The following is a 20,999-nucleotide window of genomic DNA, read 5'->3' on the forward strand; positions in this document are numbered from 1 at the left end:
GCTCAAACTCAAAAAGAAGAATGAACTGAGTAAATTAGCCTCAGTAGCCTAAATGAAAGAAGGACCATAGCCTTAGGCAGAAATGGCAATGAGGGATGCAAATAAAAAGAGATGTTGTTGTTCTAGTTTGGTCAGCAGTTATTGTCATTTACCTCAGGCTAAGCACAAATGACAATGTCGATCATCTACACACGTCACACCTACTTGCACAAATTGACAAAATGGGCATGATTGTCTGTTTTAACATGATTTTAGTTTAAATTGAGTCCAAGTATATTGATAAGTACTCTTAAATCAGGGTTGGTCATATTTCCCGGCCAATGGCTTATTTCCCGGATGGCGTCCAATATATGATTTCCTGTACAAAGAAAAACTGAAATAATCTCTGTAAAAATAATTATAGTAGTAAAAGAGCCGCTCAAAATAATGATCAGAGACTGAACTGGAAAAGGAAAAAAACCCTGAACAATAACAGTGAAGGGGAGCGCTATAAAGATATGTAAGGAATGTGGGTAAAATTGAGAAAATAAGAAGAGGTAATGAAAGGAAAAAAGTCAGGAGATACTTTACTTGGGGCAAATTTGATCAGACATGACAGTTTAACACAGAAGCCAAATGATCACACACTATCGATGTGAGTGGTAAGATGGCAGCCAGATGGCTTCACTCATCTCAACAGCAGGGAATTGAGGTATTTCACCCACGTTACCAAGTCACGTGACGCAGCCATTTTGGACGGCACGCTTAAGTCCTTCAGTGCAAGGCGGTATGAGATGGTGGAGACCTTTGCACATTTTAACAAGAAAGTAAGCTGTGATTCGTGTTAAATTGGATCTGTCTTTTATCACAAACACTGTACCCAGCCTTGGTATGGAGCCCTGTTTATTTATTTCTGTGTCCCGTTTCTTTCTAGCCTTTGTTATTGCGTTTTATGTCTGATGTCTGCTACATGCAAACCTAGACAAATTAACACTGCCTTGTTTCACTGCTCAGATGGGTTAACAAACACTGACCCATTTACTTTTTGCTATATATTTTATCAAAATTGCATTAACTGATAAACTAACCTGAAATGAAATGATCACTGCAAAGTCTGGAGTACTCTGTTGGCTCCCAATCCTGTCTCTTCACAGCTGCAATCCATTTGGCCCTCTTGTCTAGGTCAGTAGGAAACCGGTAGTGATGTGTCGGTCGCGAACGATCCAGTTCAAAGAGCTGGCACTTTGAAGTGAACAACGGGAGCCGGCTCTTCGGTGGGAGCCGAGTTGGGGAGCCGAATTAGTTTTTTGTCCTTAGGTGCCTCAGAGAGAGAGAGACTTTCACAAAAAAAGTTGTTGTCCGATTGCGTCTTTGTGTTGTCTATTACCATTCAAAGGAAAAAAAGTAGCATGGTGTACGCCTACTTTTTTTGGTTGGGGGGGTTGATGTCATTCACAGCTGCGAAAATACGAAAATTGGTGTAATGCTTAAAGCTGTGGAGCGCAGGGGAGAGGAGTCTGTGAGGCACCTGAGGAGGGGAAAATCAGCTGTGTATTTTATATTGGTAATATAACAGTTTTGCATTATGTTTGTGAGAAAATAATTTATTAATTGGTAAGTAAGTTTTATTTCTATAGCTAGAACATTGTTACACTGCTATACTTTACAAAGCTTTACAATGGCTACAAAAACTCATTCATTCATTATCTCTAGCCGCTTTATCCTGTTCTACAGGGTCGGAGGCAAGCTGGAGCCTATCCCAGCTGACTACGGGCGAAAGGCGGGGTACACCCTGGACAAGTCGCCAGGTCATTACAGGGCTGACACATAGACACAGACAACCATTCACACTCACATCTACAGTCAATTTAGAGTCACCAGTTAACCTAACCTGCATGTCTTTGGACTGTGGGGGAAACCAGAGCACCCGGAGGAAACCCACACGGACACAACATGCAAACTCCGCACAGAAAGGCCCTCGCTGGCCCCAGGGCTCAAACCCAGGACCTTCTTGCTGTGAGGCGACAGCGCTAACCACTACACCACCGTGCCGCGGCTACAAAAACTAAAAAATAAAATGGAAAACATCCTATTGATAAAATATAAATAATAATGTAATTAATTAACTAGTTAATTGCAGCAATTAAATCAAAAATAAAATCTCAGGAGCCGTTTGGGAGCCGAAAGAGCCGGCTCCTTATAGTAAGAAGAGCCAAAAGAGCCGGCTCCCGAAAAAGAGCCGAAATTCCCATCACTAGAAACCAGTAAAAGGAGCGTCCTGCACGCTGTCCCTGTCTGTTGTGGCAGCCCACAGCACAACAAGCAAACACCATGGTTATTTATAGAGTGCTTACTGACAAATTAATCTATTCTAGGTGTCTGTAACACGTTTTTTTTCAAGCTGGTTCTCCCTGTCTGTCTGCAGCGTTAGTATGTAGCTTGACGTTCAAAATGGCGGACACCGGGGCGTCACGTGACCCTGTGACGTCAGGTGAAATACCTCAATAGGCTATGAACGCTCCAGATTTTTACGGAGAGCTCAGTGGTTTGGAGTCGGTGACGTCACGATTTGTCCTCAGAATGTGACATTTGAACCTTGGAGAGAGGAAGATGGCGGTGCACAGGAACACTGTTTTCCTTTTAAAATAAAATCTGTACACAGTATACAGGTACAAATATGAACAAGTGAACACTCAAATATGTCTTGTATGGATATTATCTGTCAGTAAAAAGGAGTTTACTTTTTGGGTTTTGTTTGGCTTTAATTCAAGGCATTTAACAAAAATATTCTTTTAACCATTTAGGAATTATAGCAGTTCATTGTTGCGGTGCAAGGACCCGATTGAATCCACATTGCAACCGTAAGGAATACTATTAGGGCCCGAGAACCAGAGGTGCAGGCTGAGGGCCTGAGGGACTGTACCTCCAGTGGCACATGCATCTTTGGCTCGTATGGAATCGATTTTGTGCCAAAATGTTCATACAATACTTTTGAAATATCAACAAAAACGATAAATCAAAATTCAAAAAAAAAAAAAAAGTAAAAAAAAAAAGTAAATTGACTGGCAAACAAATTATTCGTGTAATCGTGCAAAATATCAGTCTATTACTCTTCAGAAAACTTTTATTTTTGTTCCGCGTCTTTCTCAGTTTTGTTTGACGTAATTTATTTTGGTTACGATTCCAGCTTTCTCATTTGCGCTCCCTGACTTTTTGCTTGCAGTTTTGGCACAAACTTCACGGGTGGGTGGGCTGTCCAGGAATGCATTCCCATTGGCTAACTTGTGTTTGACTGACAGCTACGCTCAGCGATTCCCCCGGAAGCTGTTGCGGCCATTTCCTACTCGGATTTTGGCGGACTGTTTGACGAGTGACCAATCCATTGATGGTAAACAAGGATTGAGTGGACTTCAGTGGCGACTATGATATTGAATTAATTCAACAAAGTGTAAGTACGGGACAAATGTGTTGCATGTGTTGCAGTAGTACACATTATGCAGGTGTTTCATGGCAAGTCAAATGTTAGACTTAGCTCAATATAATACCCAATATAATAACTGTCTTGCTAACGTTAAACACGTTGACCGAGAGAGGGTTGAAGCAGAGGGTCTTTGACATAAATCTTATTTTGGTGGTCTAACTGGCAGAGCTGTGGATGGTTTTGTTTGTGGGTGTGTATTTGTGTGTAAGAGTGAGAGAGTTGTTTGTCAGTATGATAGATTGCAGTGTTTGTCAGGGAGTATGGGCATTTTTTTTTTTCGTTAGTGTTTCATTAGTGGGCATCTCATTGCTAGGCTATGCTAGTAGCCCAAGTACTTGTGCATGAACGTGAACGCAGCACACTTCTCCTTAACTTGTACATGTTCTGTTTTCTTTTAAAAGATAGTTTGCCCTATAAGTTAACGAACATACATATACATGGCACCCATAGTTCAAGTTCTGCTAGAGACATTTCAATCATCTATCGATAGTTATTCTAACGTGATATGACGTATTTTTCAGGGAAGACCTCACAAGCCAGTACCCCTCAGGATGCAATCCGAGGTAACGTTAAGGCAGGGCATGGACTGCTTATGACTCTGTTAATTTAATCAAAATGGAAGGAAATGTATTGATGTCCCAGTGAAACTGCAGGCCTTACTGTAATGTTTTACAATGTTTTGCAAACAAGTCGCTTTGTAATTAAATACTATAAAAAAACTTGTCACAGCTGTAATACCAGCATGGCTAATTTCACACTCTTGCAGGAGTCTACCCCTGCTGACAAGGCTGCCACAGCAGCGGTGCAGAATATTCTCTCAATTTTGCAGAAAAATCTGGGAAAACAACCCACAGATAATCAGTGTCAGAGGTCAGGCCAGGGACCAGGGCCAAGCATGGATCATGAGATGAGGAGGTGTGACATTTGAAAACTTGACTGAAATAGGCCTATTTCACAGCAGACATTTTTCAAGAAGTCACAGGGTAAGCACAGGTGTTATTTATGACATCCAATAAGGATCTGATTCTGCTACACTGAATTGGAATCTTATTGGCTGTCATTAATAACACCTGTGCTTACCCTGCGACTTCTTGGAAAAATGGCTGCTGCCATTGGCTCATTCACCATTCTCCACCCCAAGCTGGTGTGTGGTGAGCAAAATACTGCATAATATTTGCGGTGCATCACTCAGACGGGTGCTAGGCATTGGTGTTAGTTAGTCAGGTCCCCTTCCACTGTAAAGTGCTTTTGGTGCCTTGTAAATAGCTATATAAATGTAATGAATTGTTATTATTATTGGCAGAGGTAATAAAAAACAATATTATTCATTTATTCTGACATTTTTTGATTATATGTTGCAGGTCTTTCCCAGGATGTTATAAACAGAGGCCTAACCGAGCTACCATAGGTTTCAAGTGGCCAAAAGTGGCCAAAGTCTGGAAGCCTTTCACTTTCTCAGTTTTTCTTTTGAGCAAAAACAGCAGAACCTTGAAGCCCCTGTGCTGATCCCCCAAAACAGCCCACAGAAACTGCTGTAACATCACTCACAACTTTAGTTCCTAACTGCAGTTCGCTTCTGTTTACTATTTGCCTCACAAAAAAAGGACACACATTTTAAATAATGCAGTGTGTCAATCGTAGAGTGGGCTGTGGACTGTAGATTCTGGCTACTTTCTCAAGTATTTTTCAAATTTTTTACATAAAAGATTTTGACTTAGTTTCTAAGAGCAATGTTTGTTTCCGGAGCATATATCCAAAACTATTCATGATACAGATTTGAAACTTGGTATACATATTAACAAGGTGATGTAGATGTGCCTTTTCATACTAAGAAATTTGAGAAATGTAAATTTTTCATGTTTCTATGGAAACAATTTCAGACTTAGTCTCTCAGGTTAGTCTGAGGTTTTGTTTTCAAAGCAGAACTTGAAAACTATGAGTGGTATGCTCTTGAAAGTTAGTATATGCCCATCTCTGAGTAGTTTGCCATGATCGTATAGTGGTTAGTACTCTGCGTTGTGGCAGCAGCAATCCTGGTTTGAATCTGAGTCATGGCAAAAAAAAAAGACCTACCTGAATAGGCATAATTTTGGGTGGCATGGTGGTGTAAGTGGTTAGCATGGTTGCCTCACAGCAAGAAGGTTCTGGGTTTGCAGCCAGAGGGGGCCTTTCTGTATGGAGTTTGCATGCTCTCCCTGTGTCTGGGTGCTCTGGTTTCCCCCACAGTTCAAAGACATGCGATTAGGTTAATATGGGATGGGCTTGAGCAAGGCACCTAACTCCCAACTGCTCCCCGGGTGCTGTTAGCATGGCTGCCCACTGCTCTAGGTACCGTATGTGTGTGTGCTCATTGCTCACGCGTGTGTGGGTTCACTGCTTCAGATGGGTTAAATGCAGAGAGGAAATTTCACAAGTGCGTGATGAATAAAGTTGTGCTTTCTTTCTTTTCTTGTTGATTAAGTAATGTATATGTGCCTTTTGATACTAAGAAATGTGAGAAATTTTAATTTTTAGCTCACCTGGACCAAAGGTCTGGTGAGCTTATGCCATGGGCTGCTGAGGTCAGTATAAAGAGGTAGGGTTGGTTTCCTGCAGCAGGATTTGAAAAATGTGACAAATAATGTCTTGAAACTTGGTATATAGTTGGTATATAGGGTGAGGGATATAGATGACTCTGTCTTCTTGTCTTTTTTAACTTGTAATTTTCTCACCCTCATGCTTTTTCCATGTACATCTCATGGAGTTCTTGTCCCGAGTTTCCTAGTGCTACCGTATGTAACCAGGAACTTACAAATATTTACAGCATTATAAGAATCCTTTAGAGCTTTAATTGAAGTATTTTTGTTGGTGTCAAAGGCTCGATGATAGAGACTTAAGTGTAACATGTTTTGAAGAAACTTCTCCTTCCTCAGCAGCAAGAACTCACAAGCACCACTTCTCTCAGGTCCCAATATTTTTAGATCAGAACGTGAGACATGATCTCTCTCCCTTCAGGTCTGTCAAAGGCCCCAATGAGGATTGAAGGAGGAAATAAGAAACACAAATAAATAAAACGCCCAGTTTCTTTCTCTCTCTCTGTGCAACCTTCACTCAATCCAGCAAACTTCACACACAAAATGCATCACACCTCTTAAGGCCTAATGGCTTGGAGACATCTTTCATAATATTACCAAGAGCAGCAGCTGGTTTGTTCCTCACCTCAGTGAAATAACAGGCTTCATTATTACAAAGTAAATAAATCAATCACATTGTAATAATAATAATAACTTGTCATACTAAATTATTTGTCATGATTTATACTTATTTACAGCAATTTCAGATCAGCCCAAATCTCCTAATGCAGCAAAACCACTTATAAAACAAATATAACAGGGAATTTAAACATTTAATAATGTATTGATTAGATTTTTACAGATTAGAATGATTAATTTTTCATAATTCCATGAATTCTGCTGACAGTCGGAGTTGAAGACAGGTTCCCCATGTGAGGCTGAATGCAAAGCCAGGATGCTTCAGTAAGAATCAACAATCTGTCAGTAACAATGGTGACACTGTCATGTGGTGCTGTGGGCTGGAGCTTCATGAACCTTTATGATGTGAACATATCTCATCTCATCTCATTATCTCTAGCCGCTTTATCCTTCTACAGGGTCGCAGGCAAGCTGGAGCCTATCCCAGCTGACTACGGGCGAAAGGCGGGGTACACCCTGGACAAGTCGCCAGGTCATCACAGGGCTGACACATAGACACAGACAACCATATGTGAACATATCATAGTACAGAAAGAATACTTTCACTCAGCTGAGACCATTCATCATGTTCACTGTTATATTCATGTGTCTGTGGCTTTCACTCGGTGAGTTAACTTTGACCTTTTTTTGTCACTGCAGAAATATTAAGTGTTGAATTAGTGATTTATTCTTCTGTGTGGTGGTCAGAAAAATGAGAATGTGCATGCTCTCTTCTCCATGACAGGTGACTCCATGGCAGCTTCAATAAAGCCACTTTTCACACATACAGTTATAGATGAAGGCAGTGATGTTACTCTGTCCTGCAGCTACAAATCAAGTGGTACAGGAAGCTACCTGCAATGGGACAGACAAAATCTAAACTGGAGTTCCTTTTTTTATATCCCAAAGTGGACATAAAAGTGATTCAATCCCACCACGTCTCTCTGCTGAAGTTGATGAAAAGAATAACCAAGTGGATCTGCTCATCTCCTCTGCTGCTGTATCAGACTCTGCACTATACTACTGTGCTCTGCAGCCCACAGTGACAGGAAATCCAACTGCACTGTACAAAAACTTTCACACAGTTATATTATACTGAAGGCTGATCAACTGCTAAGGTTACACAATTCCGGATGATATAATATCAATGATATAATCAGTTAAAAATAAATCAATGGATGGTTTGAGAGGTCAATAAAAATATACACTCACTTGCCAGTGTAATAGGAACTTGTTCTTGATTTGAAGATTCCTGTTCTTGGCTGCAGGAGTGGAACCCAGTGTGGTCTTCTGCTGTTGATTGCTGAGCTGCTTTTCTGCTCACCATGGTTGTAAATAGTTGCTATGAGTCGCTATATCCTTGCTAAAAGCACTAAACAAGTTTTCAATAAATTCATATACATCCCACTTTCTAAAGTCAAGATCCTGCAGAGTCTGAATTTTACAATGATATTTGTGTGTTAGCTTTTTGTAATCCACAGTGATTTTACACAGTGAGGTGTGTTTTAGTGAAATGAAGTCATTATTGAGAATTTCTGATATATATTAGTCTGGTGGATACACAGTACAACTAGGAACAGCTATTACACATAATATAATCTTATACCTTTTATATATTTACTTAAAAATGAGAAAATTGTCATGCTTCTGTGCAATCTACTTTCAGTGTTTCCTCTTTTTATAATAAACTGTTTATTTGTGAATTATTCTTAAATGCTTCAATATGTCTCAAGGCTTGTAAAAATAGTTCTGCAAACAAAGACTAAACGATGGGAGAAAATCTTTCAGCAACATTGGTAACAGCCGAACATTGGCACCAGTTACCAGTTCTGTTCATACGAACTTTCATTTCTGAGAGGATCCATAAGCAATACTCTTCTTTAACATAATGAGAGCATGAAAACTGATTCCATCATTGTCTTGATTGTTGGATTTTAAGTCATCCTTTTAATGTACTTCTTATATTTAATGACAGTTTTTCAATGAAAAAATACTGTTTCACAAAAATGTTCAGTGATTCCTTGATGACTTCTGTTAAAAGCGAGTTTGGATATTTGGGGTTTATATTCTTTTTTCATGTTTTTTTTTTGACAATCTATGCTTTTTAATTATACCAACACAAAAGCTATACAGCACAACAAAACAAAGACAATAGACAAAGACAACAGTGCACAAACAATGAACACAAGATGTGCAATGAACCAAATGAATAGGTAGATTTTCAAAAGTGCAAATTAAATCTTTAAGTGATTTATACAGTATCAGTGATTTGTATCAGTTTTTTTTCTATTACCATTTTCTACACTGCAGAACAATACTGGAGACACCAAAACTTTGAAAAAAAATATGGAACACACACAGAACTATGTGACATACAAAAAAGTAAAAAAAAATTCCCACATGAATGACAGACCGCATAAGAAACAAGGGGATACAAAAATTAGAACAACAGGGACAATAGAAAGAAAAGAGCAATGACAAAACCTACACAATGATCACAATACAAAAGAACAGTAAAAGATAGTGCAAAAACCCCATCATCCCACCGGCGAAGCAGACAGGGGCCCCATACAGACACAGCAACCACCGATGGGTCACATCACCGCCCCCAGGACTCCAGACAGACCAAACACAGGGCAGCAAACGGGAGAGTAGAGCCGACACCAGTGCACAGCTTTGTCCTCGACCTGCACTGCAACAACCTCATGCCATCTCTCCTGCACATCTAACATTGTGTGTGTGTGTGTGTGAGAGAGACAAAGATTTTGATCATATATATATATATATATATATATATATAATTAAAATCTTCCTATTCTTTATTCAGTTTTTTTATTTCACAATCTATTTTATACACTACACACAGATCAAAACCTCTCTCTCTCTCTCTCTCTGTGTGCGTGTGTGCACTTATAAGGGAGATCATTACCCACTTGACACTGTGGATAACAGTGAAATAATCAAGACTGCATGATTGGGGGGTAACAGTGAAATGAGCGAGCACAGAGAACACATTTACCTCATTATTTAGCTTATTATTTGCTCATTCTCTCATGTGAACATTTGTTCATTTAATTAAAAACATGCTTGGAATAAAACAAATTGCCAACAACATAAAAGAGTTTCATTAATCAATTACCACATTACATATGTCATGCTTCCAGATGATACGATCTATTATTTTAAACACTTTATATTTCATTAGATTTTGGTTCAAAAGGAACACCATGTGACCTTACCGATTGGATTTAGCAACTACTCATGTTTATATCGGTGATGTGACTGCTCAGATGGTGGCATGATCTTGCCGAAATAGCTCAGTAGGGAGAGTGTTAGACTGAAGATCTAAAGGTCCCTGGTTCAATCCCGGGTTTCGGCACTGGGGTGTGTTCATCTAAACCTTTGACACTTAAGAGGTGTGTCCTTCAAGGCTGTTCAAGTGTAGCTGATGAAAAAAAGCAGAATTTTGATCCATTGTAGCCCAAAGTCAGCAGGCCACTTGCAGAATGAATGGGTTTGATTTGTACCAACAAAGAGAGGTAACTTCAAGCCGACAGGACAGTTTGGTGTCTGCTCCATACGTTTTGCAAAAGATAAATTTGTGAGGCAGATTCACATACACTGTAAGCCCGGACTTTGTATTTAATTAAATGTTTTAATACAATGTACGTAAAAATTTAAGTTTGATTGCATTACTAAAAAATATTAAGTATATTCTACTAATTTGTACACATAGTCAAAAGTGTTAATAAGTTTAAGTTGAATGGCCTTAAAATTCTAAGTTTTAGTCATGATCACACCTCTTTTTTAATCTGCGCAGAGTTGTGAAGCCGCCATTTTAACTTTCACAGATCAGCAGCAGTTACGTGAGGTTTGGTAAAATTCAGAGTGAGCTTCAGCCAACGTTTCTTCTCTGAACTTAGTATTTTGGATCCTGACTGTCGGTGGGAATGTTTGTTTTAACTTTAAGAGCAGTGGAAATCGCGTGTTTTACAGTTACAGGTGGTATTTTACCAATTTCACGTCATTTTCATCTGTTGGCTAAGTTGCTTTTGTCACTGTGGAGAGCTCTCTGGATTTGGAATGGGACACTTTTGAAAACTTTTCGGATAATGTAAGTATACAGCACAACCATATTATAGGTTTAATCATTATATATTGTACGATTAAGTAGCTAACGTTAGAATTGACATTCTTCCTCTATTAGCTAAGCGCTCACTAGCTGTTAGCTGCAGTGAACACCCGACCGACAGCACAGAAAACGCGGTATTCCACGCTGCGCAGCACAAGGCAGAAGGAGAGAGGAAGGAAGGCGAGGGTCCGTTGGTCTATCACTGTTTGGATTTATTTGGACATGTTATTTGGTTAAGTAGGTTTTTGGTGTGTCAGTTCATCACTATTGCTTACCTTTTCCATCCTCTCTCTCTCTGCCCTCCTGTCTCTCTCTCCCTCTCTCTCTGAAAGTAAATATTTCTGTCAGTGAAAATCTTATATAGTATATGCATATTTTCTCAGTCCTGCCATTAAGAAAGATGAACGCCATGCTGTCAGTCTTGTGAATCCAGGATTTGATTGTTTTTTTTTCTGCTCCTTTTTTTTTGTAAATGTGCTATCTACAGTAAAATAAAAGAGAAAAAGAATGTACATTTGTTTTCTTTTTTGTTCATTAAAGTTAATATTGCTATTTATATTGCATTAAACCAACTTGGCATTTAGTGTAATGAACTTAATATGTTACATTTAATGATTATACAAAGCAATTGGTTTAGCAAAAGATTTTAAGTTAAATCAACTTGGTATCTAGTGTGTTGTACTTAAAATAGCAATTCCATTCCCATCAAGCATTTAAGTTTAATTCACTCAAGTTTTGATTATACATTACTTAATTTTTTTAAGGCAACCACTTTCCTCAAATTTTTTAAGTAAACTCAACTTATCCGGGCTTACAGTGTGATACACAACTCTGCTGCAATGCACATCTCGATTCATGATTTCAAGCTTGCTGATGGCACGACAGTGTTGAGCCTCGTCAGCAAAATGATGAGTTTACATACAGAGAGAAGGCGGGCAGTTTGAGGACTCGTGTAGAAGCAACAACACCTGGACATAACAGAAGATCTTATTTTTGACCTCAGGAGGCCCCACTGTGGTTAATGTTTGTCTGCTCACATGATCATGGGATTCTACGAGTTTTGGGTTGCACATCACTGAGGATCTCATCTGGGCCAAAATAAATCCCTGCAATGTCTTAATTTCCAGGTGGGACTGTCCCCTTAGTACATTCATTCCATTCATGGGATCAACAGAGAGCATCCTGTGCAGCTGTACCACTGTAGCACACCATGAACAATTAGATAGAAAGCTTTACAGAAAGGTCTACAGGGTGTGTGGTTGAGACCAGTTCTGAACTTGAGTGATGTAGCTGAGGCTCTGTACGAGTTCAGGGTTTTTTGTCAAGTTCAGCTATTTGCTGTAATGATTTGTCAATAAAAAAAAAAAAAAAAACTTCATTTTCGCAGCAACACATTTTTCAGGGTAAACTGGGACATTGTTCATTTCAAGGAAACAAAATAAAACCAACCAAACAAAAAAATCCTTGGTGTGTAAAAGTCTTTTCTCTTTCTCCACAAGATGGGATCGTCAGTTATCTTATTGTGGCCCAAACGCAAGGACCCTGCTCACGTCCCTGAGAGATTTCGACTTCTTTGATTATGAATACTGCTTTTCACAATAATATACACTCTCTTCAATCATACAGAGTACTTTTATATGTAATACATTGAAAAAATACACTGAGATTGTACAGATAAAGAAAAGAGGCCTTTATTTGTCACATATACATTCGAGCATAGTGAAATTCTTTCTCTGCATTTAACCCATGTGAAGCAGTGAACAAACACACACACACGCACACAAGTGCACAGTGAACACACAACATCCCCATAGCAGTGGGCAGCTGCGCTACAGCGCCCGGGGATTAATTGAGGGTTCGGTGCCTTGCTCAAGGGCACTTCAGCCATGGATGTAGAGGGAAGGGAAAGTGCTGTTCATTCACGCTTCCCACCTACACATTTTCCTGCTTGTCCAGGGAATCAAATTGGTGACCTTCTCTAACCTTTAGGCCGTGGCTGCCCCAGAGATGTGAGATCTTATTGCAGTTGTGTTCTAGTTTTGATTCTGATTATTCGATCAAGCTGAATAGTATAATTCTCAACTCATCATCAACAAAATGACTTGTTTCTCTGAATTCATAAAGAAAATTGAAATTGCAGTCAGACTATAAATACAATTTGTTAATAATGTGTGATGTGTAATATATTTGTCTCCAGCATGGACAAGCACATTACAGATACAGTGAATAAAATGGGCTCTGGACAGGTTCACTTGTAATGGTGGCACTGGTGGTGTTTGTGACTGGATAATGTAAATGTTCTATTTTGCTTCCACAGTTTCATGTTAAAATGATAACTAGCAATCAAGAGATGTTTTTTGTTTTAGTTTCCTGGTTTTTAAAGCAGAACAATCATATTTAAATTCTCATCTCATCTCATTATCTCTAGCCGCTTTATCCTTCTACAGGGTCGCAGGCAAGCTGGAGCCTATCCCAGCTGACTACGGGCGAAAGGCGGGGTACACCCTGGACAAGTCGCCAGGTCATCACAGGGCTGACACATAGACACAGACAACCATTCACACTCACATTCACACCTACGGTCAATTTAGAGTCACCAGTTAACCTAACTGCATGTCTTTGGGCTGTGGGGGAAACCGGAGCACCCGGAGGAAACCCACGCGGACACGGGGAGAACATGCAAACTCCGCACAGAAAGGCCCTCGTCGGCCACGGGGCTCGAACCCAGACCTGCTTGCTGTGAGGTGACAGCGCTAACCACTACACCACCGTGCCGCCCCATATTTAAATTATATGAGGCAAATTAATTAATTAATTAATTAATTAATATTTAAAGAAAGAAAGACAGGTAGGCCAGGCAGCACACTAGGCTACAGGGAAGAAATAAGAAACACAAAGGAAATAAAACATCCAGTCAGAGTCTCTCTCTCTCTCTCCTTAAGACCTCATGGCTTGCTGGAATCTTTCATAGTATGACCAAGAGCAGCAGCTGGTTTGTTCCTCACCTCAGTGAAATAACAGGCTTTGTTATTACAAATTCCATAAATCAATCATATTATAATAACAATAGCAATAACTTGTTATACTATTTTTTTTTATCATGGCATTTATTCACAGCAATTTCAGATCAGGCCAAAGCCCCGAATGCAGTAAAACTACTTATAAAACATATATAACAGGAAATTTAAACATTTAATAATGTATTGATTAGATTATATTTTTACAGATTAGAATGATGGCGGCACGGTGGTGTAGTGGTTAGCGCTGTCGCCTCACAGCAAGAAGGTCCTGGGTTCGAGCCCCATGGCCGGCGAGGGCCTTTCTGTGCGGAGTTTGCATGTTCTCCCCGTGTCCGCGTGGGTTTCCTCCGGGTGCTCCGGTTTCCCCCACAGTCCAAAGACATGCAGGTTAGGTTAACTGGTGACTCTAAATTGACCGTAGGTGTGAATGTGAGTGTGAATGGTTGTCTGTGTCTATGTGTCAGCCCTGTGATGACCTGGCGACTTGTCCAGGGTGTACCCCGCCTTTCGCCCGTAGTCAGCTGGGATAGGCTCCAGCTTGCCTGCGACCCTGTAGAAGGATAAAGCGGCTAGAGATAATGAGATGAGATTAGAATGATTGATTTTTCATAATTCCATGAATTCTGCTGACAGTCGGGGTTGAAGACAGGTTCCCCATGTGAGGCTGAATGTAAAGCCAGGATGCTTCAGTAAGAATCAACAATCTGTCAGTAACAATGGTGACACTGTCATGTGGTGCTGTGGGCTGGAGCTTCATGAACCTTTATGATGTGAACATATCATAGTACAGAAAGAATACTTTCACTCAGCTGAGACCATTCATCATGTTCACTGTTATATTCATGTGTCTGTGGCTTTCACTCGGTGAGTTAACTTTGACTTTTTTGTTATTGCAGAAATATTAAGTGTTGAATTAGTGATTTATTCGTCTGTGTGCTGGGAAGAAAAATCAGAATGTGGGTCTGACTTGTGTAGTTCTGGTTTGATTGTGTAAAGGTTAAAAACATTATGCTCTCTTCTCTATGACAGGTGACTCCATGGCAGATTCAATTGAGCCACGTTTCACTCGTATAGTTATAGATGAAGGCAGTGATGCTACTCTGTCCTGCAACTACAAAAAATTCAGTGGCACAGTGGCCACCCTGTACCGGTACAGACAATATCCAAACTCTAAACCTGAGTTCCTTCTGTATATCTTACCAAGTAGACTCCAAAGTGACTCCATCACCAAACTTCTCATGAACATCTCTTGTCATACACACTACGACCACACTAAATATCAAAACAGAAATCCAAATATTATGGACGTAGTCTGCGTTAAGCTTTTTCGTTTACATAGGCGTCTATGGGGAGGAAAACGCTTAACGTAGGTTAATGTCATATAACGGCGACCAATCAGTATCAAACTTCTCCTGCACATCTCTACTCATACCGTCTCCCATCTCTATGAACATCAAAGCTGAAATCCCATTTTTGTGGACGCAGTCAACATGAAACTTTTTTCTCTACATAGGCGCCCACTATAGAGAAAAAGCTTAACGTACTTTAATGTCAGAAAACATCCATCAATCATCGCCAAATTTCGCTCAGAAACCCCTTTTTACCTACACTGACAGCTGCCAAAAAATCAAAGCCGAAGTCCTAATAGAATCCAAGATGTCAGCATTAAGCTATTTATCCATTGACGTCTATAGGCCAAGAAAGTAAAAGGCTTAACATAGCGTTATGTCCGAACACAGCGATCAATCATCACCAAACTTCTCGTGGACATTTCTAGTCATACATACTCACATCACTCAAAAAATCAAAAAACCAAAACCAAATATTATGGACGCAGTATATGTTAAGCATTTTCCTTTCCATTTGCGCCTACGAAAAGGAAAAAAACTTAACGTAGCCTACTTTAATGTCAGAAAACATCTTCTGTAATCCTACGAAATTACACCCTAACCTACGTCTACTTCATTTATTTATTGTAGGTGTTTAATGCATTGTCACGGTATAACTTTTACTGCAACACAAAGGAAAAGATTGTGAAAGCAATCAACAGAAATTGTGAAAGCAATCAACAGGTTGGATATGCGCTTAAAGAACTTCATGAACGTTTTTTGATGTAGACAACCAATTGGATTTTTTTTGCAAGTTTCTGTGGCTTAGTAACAGTTTCCCATTGGCTTAGTAACATTTACCATTGCACGCGAGTCAGCAGCAGTGATAACCACGTGATGCTGTCCAACCAGTCACGGAGCAGTGCGGACATTTTGACCTGCAATTCACATCCAGCAGTTGCTACCAGACTCACAGTCATTGCTCACTCATCATATATTTTTGGTTCATTGTTACCAGTAGATCGACCTTGTATCATGATAAGCATCAATAATTTACTGATTTGTTAGTGTCACAGTGAGAGTATCATTCTGTTGATTGCCTTACATTACGTGTGAAGCTGCCACATTTAGCTAAAGAAAATCTGTATTGGTGTCACCAGACTAGAAGCATGTTAACCTTCTTAGCACTTTTGGCTAAGATCAAGTGTAGTATCTGTTTTTATCAGTTTAATATCTGATATGTTCTCTAAATGAGGATGTTATATTAAACAGATGTTTAGAACAGGGAGCTGGAATAGGGGCTTGCTTCTTCTGCTCCACACATCAACCTGCTATTGTAGTACCTCCAGGAATGGTGCACTTATTTCCAAAACACAGGAAAACTTTTTTTTTTGGTGTACCAATTTAATGTTTGATATCTTGTCTAAATGATGATAATGTATTAAATGTATTTTTTAGAGTAGAGAGCTGGAATAGGGGCTTACTCCTTCCCTTCCATGCATCAACATGGTATTATAACAGTTCTATTGTTCCAAAAATTACAGCTGAATCCTTTTGGAGAGAGACATCATGGGTGCGGGGGTGTGTTTCCATGTAAAAAGCTCGATATTTCTAACATTTGAGCACCAAAAATATACAGCTCTGCCAGAGTAAAGCCTGCAAAAATAAGTTGAACTAATAACGTTCCTCTCCACGGAAATCTTTAGTAAAAGCAGAAAGATTTATGCGTCAATGAAGAGAAACCTGAGCTGCACTTAACACTGGATCAGGTTAGTGACACTGGATTGGAGGTGCAGAAAGCTGGTATAGGGTAAGGTGGCCTGGGCCAATCTCTTCCACCTTTACAGCTTTATTAGCCATTGCACACAGACAGAGAAATGTCTGACCAACAAGTGTTTTTGATTAATAAATAAGTAGGGGGTGTTGAATGTTGAAAAGGAACAGTTGAGTGTTGTGTGATCTGTCTAAGGAAAAAGTAGGGGAAAGAATTACTGCAGACTAACGTTCCAGTTACTTGTTGAGCATGGAGAAAACCAGGGAATTGCTGGCACTAAATTCAAAAGGGGCATATATACTGTATACTTAATAAAAAAATGTAAAAAACCCTCAGTTTCAGCATTTGATATGTTGCCATTTGTTTGTTTGTTTGTGAGTGATGCATGTCATGCCTTAGGAAATTCCATGTAATTCCATTGATATGTAATGAAATACATTTGTTAAATAAAGTGAAAATAAACAGTTACTGTATATTTGAATTAATTAACTGTTTATTAGTTCAATGCATGTGTAGCATTAATGAGCCTATAATGTTCCATAGAGAAGAAAATTATCGCACTGTCTGCTACATAAACTACAGAAGGTCCTTATACTCATGAACTGTGTAATATTATCAGAACATTCAGCAACATGTGGAATTATCACACATGATTAACTGTATTATCTACATTCAATGTTTGTTTTAATGATTTGATTTAAATAATTATGACTCCATCTTTTTAATTTCTAATTAAAAGATGGCAGAATGTACAAGATTATTCACTGAGAGACTGATGCCAGAATTGATATGGCTGTGAAAGTAGGTGGAGCGAGATGTGGTGAGATGCAGTTTAGACAGTTACACAGAGTTACTGCCATTTATATCGACTGCAAGAGAGACACAGCAATCATGTTACTATTCTTTGTTTTTTTAGTCATTAAAACCTTTGGTAAGTCATTTATATTATACACAAACTTCAGGTGGATGCTAGAGATTTTTGTACTGACACCTAAACATGATGATTTAGTTGGTTTTCAAAAAAGAAGTCCTTAAATAATGAAAATAGAAATGTTTACGTTGTTGCAATGTCTTTACTGCAGATGCTGTTGACAGCAGCATCACACCAGACCAAACCATTATATCTTCAGCTGAGGGCAGCAAAACCACACTGACCTGCACATATGATGACTCGGCTAGAGATCTCCACTGGTAACGACAAAAGCCTCAATCAGGACCAGAGTTTCTTCTGATGATTATTATATCTTCAAATTATGTCACTGAAGCTAAACAACCTGACCCAAGACTGTCTATCAGACTTCGTAAAAAGGAAAAGAAAGTAGCTGTGGAGATCTTTCCTGCTGCAGTATCAGACTCTGCACTGTACTACTGCGCCATGGAGCCCACAGGGACACAAAACTCAAACACACTGTACAAAAAGTGCAGACTGATTTTTTTCCCCTCAGGAGGGAGAGCTGTTTACCTGTTTCATTCAAATACAGTTTTCTGTCTGAGTTCACAAAGTTTGATATTTATTTGCTTTGAATATCTACAACCATCATCTTTGGTAATGCTTTCTTTGAGCAATCAATGGGGGGAAAGTTACACTTCCTATGACGATGTAACACAATGTTCAGACCTTAATATGAAGAAATAGTTTGAGATTCATAATTTAACACGATGGTTTCCACCCTCATTATTTAACAGGTTATAAAATAGCACTTGATCCAGTACGCTGATGTTAGCAGTCAGCTTTCTCAGGCAGCTGTCTGTTCCTCCTATTGATCTGACGTCTGAAGAAGAAGAACTGGCAGCACAAGTTAGCAGCTAACAAGCAATCTGTAACAGTCCCTGATGTGGCTGGAGCACAGAAGCACAGCAGGTGGGAGTTGATGTTCACACACACTTTATTTTTCCTATTTTCTTTGCTTTTTAGCTTTAATCTCATGCAGTCACACACAATGCACACGTTTTCTGGTCGAGAGAGCTCCCCTTCTCTGCTCATCCCCTCATTTTATGCTTCGCCATCCCTGCAACAAACACACACACACACACACACACACTGACAACAGGTGTAATGACGTGGCCACTCACCTTCCCTGACCCCACCCTCCATGCATAAACTGATGCTTGGCCACGCCTCCGCTGCCACACTATCGAATTCAGTAAACACAAAGCCTTGTTAAATAGAAAAGAGCTCTCAGATGCAGTGTCTTGCAAAAGTATTCATCCCCCTGGTGTTTGTCCTGTTTTATTGCATTACAAGATGGAATTAAAATGGATTTTTGGAGGGTTAGCACCATTTGATTAGCACAACATGCCTACCACATTAAAGGTGAAAATTGTTGGCACAAACAATAATTAAGTTTAAAAAAAACAGAAATCTGGAGTGTACATAGGTCCCCCCCCCCCCCCCCCCCCCCAAAAAAAAAAAGTCAATACTTTGTCGAGCGATCTTTTGCTGTAATTCTTTATCGGAATCTATACTTATGACTTTTTGTTTATTCTATCAAAATAAATATATTATGGGGTGGCATGGTGGTGCAGTGGTTAGTACTGTTACTTCACAGCAAGTAGGTTATGGGTTTGAACCTTTCCGTTTGGAGTTTGCATGTTTTCCCCGTGCCTGCGTGGGTTTCCTCTGGGTGCTCCAGTTTCCTCCCACAGTACAAAGACATGCAGATTAGGTCAACTGGGGACTCTAACTTGCCCATAAGTGTGAATGTGAGTGTGAATGGCTGTTTCTCTGTGTTAGCCCCATGATAGATTGGCAATCTGTCAAAGGTATACCCCTCCACTGTCAGCTGGTATTGGCTCCAGCTCACCCGACACCTGCAATGAATAAGTGGTATAGAAAATGAATGAATGAATGAATAAATGAATATATTATAGTGGCTCATATTAGTCAACAATATTATCACAAAATTCAGCAAAACATGTACATTAACAGAATTAACATACATCATGAACTATATTATCCCCATTTAATATTTGTTTTAATGAATGGATTGTTACTCCAGCTTTGTAATCCTGCTGCAGTATCAGACTCTGCACTGTCGTCCTGCACCCTGGAGCTCACAGTGACACAAAACTCAAACAGACGGCCTTCTCCAAACTCGGTCAGATTAGGCTGAAGTCAGATTTAATTTAAACTTTATTTATTGATATTAATGAGCCAATAAGAAGTCCATACAGTGTTCGACAGCAGCACTTCCTGGGTGTGCACTTCTTACAGATGTGTTCCCTCATGTGGAAAGTTCAGCACATACAGCACTATTATACAGAGTCCTCACAGAGTTCAGAAATGGCTCAACCATACAATTTACTGTACACAGTGAGATACATCCCACTGATTCTCACTGTCGCTACAGGTAATTAACCTTCATCAGCTCATCATTACATTAATTAGTACAATCATTAATTATTACAATACATTTTAACTGCTAAATCATTGTATTAATTAATACACATTTGTTTTCATCTAGTAATTTCTTAAGTCTGTATTTGGTTTAAAAAAATACTTCACTGATTTATTTATTTATATTCTCTTTTACAACAGGCAGTTTTGCAGACAAAATTTGGCCGACAGATGAAGCTGCCAACATTGTCAGGAACGAAACAGACACTGTTACTCTGAAATGTTCATATGAGTCAAGCAGTGAAGACATTTATCTTTACTGGTACAAACAATATCCAAACAGCGCACCACAGTATTTACTGGATAAAGGTGCGAGGTCAAGAACCTACCAGACCACTCCTGATGATCGCCAATTAGAGTCAAAAACAACCAGAGACTCCACTGAACTTACTATCAGAGGTCTAAAGCTCTCAGATTCTGCGCTCTATCACTGTGCTCTTCAAGTAGCACAGTAATACAGAGTCAATGAAAGGCTGTACAAAAACATACAAATGGTATACATGAAGCTTCTAAAACCACAGATTAAAGATACTCCCTTTACCAACTTGTCAGTTAACCGCAGACACAAACAGCATTTGTGGTAACACATGCACCTGGAGGAAATAGAACAGAATAATAATGAGAGATATGTAAATGCAACAACTCCACATTAATCACA

At 39.4% G+C, this 20,999-nt stretch overlaps 3 non-coding genes across 3 annotated transcripts; 2 read left to right on the forward strand and 1 right to left on the reverse strand.

The window, feature by feature from the left end:
* The first annotated feature begins 9,996 nt into the window (after positions 1-9,996).
* On the forward strand, positions 9,997-10,069 carry trnaf-gaa (transfer RNA phenylalanine (anticodon GAA)). Its single transcript has one exon. It is a non-coding gene; the product is annotated as a tRNA-Phe (tRNA).
* Positions 10,070-16,343: 6,274 nt separating this feature from the next.
* LOC132897233 (U2 spliceosomal RNA) lies at positions 16,344-16,535 on the forward strand. Its single transcript, XR_009656287.1, has one exon. It is a non-coding gene; the product is annotated as a U2 spliceosomal RNA (small nuclear RNA).
* Positions 16,536-16,807: 272 nt separating this feature from the next.
* On the reverse strand, positions 16,808-16,920 carry LOC132896152 (U5 spliceosomal RNA). The gene has a single exon (XR_009655949.1). It is a non-coding gene; the product is annotated as a U5 spliceosomal RNA (small nuclear RNA).
* Positions 16,921-20,999: the final 4,079 nt, after the last annotated feature.

This window comes from Neoarius graeffei, chromosome 1, assembly GCF_027579695.1.
Source record: "Neoarius graeffei isolate fNeoGra1 chromosome 1, fNeoGra1.pri, whole genome shotgun sequence".
Lineage (NCBI taxonomy): Eukaryota > Metazoa > Chordata > Actinopteri > Siluriformes > Ariidae > Neoarius > Neoarius graeffei.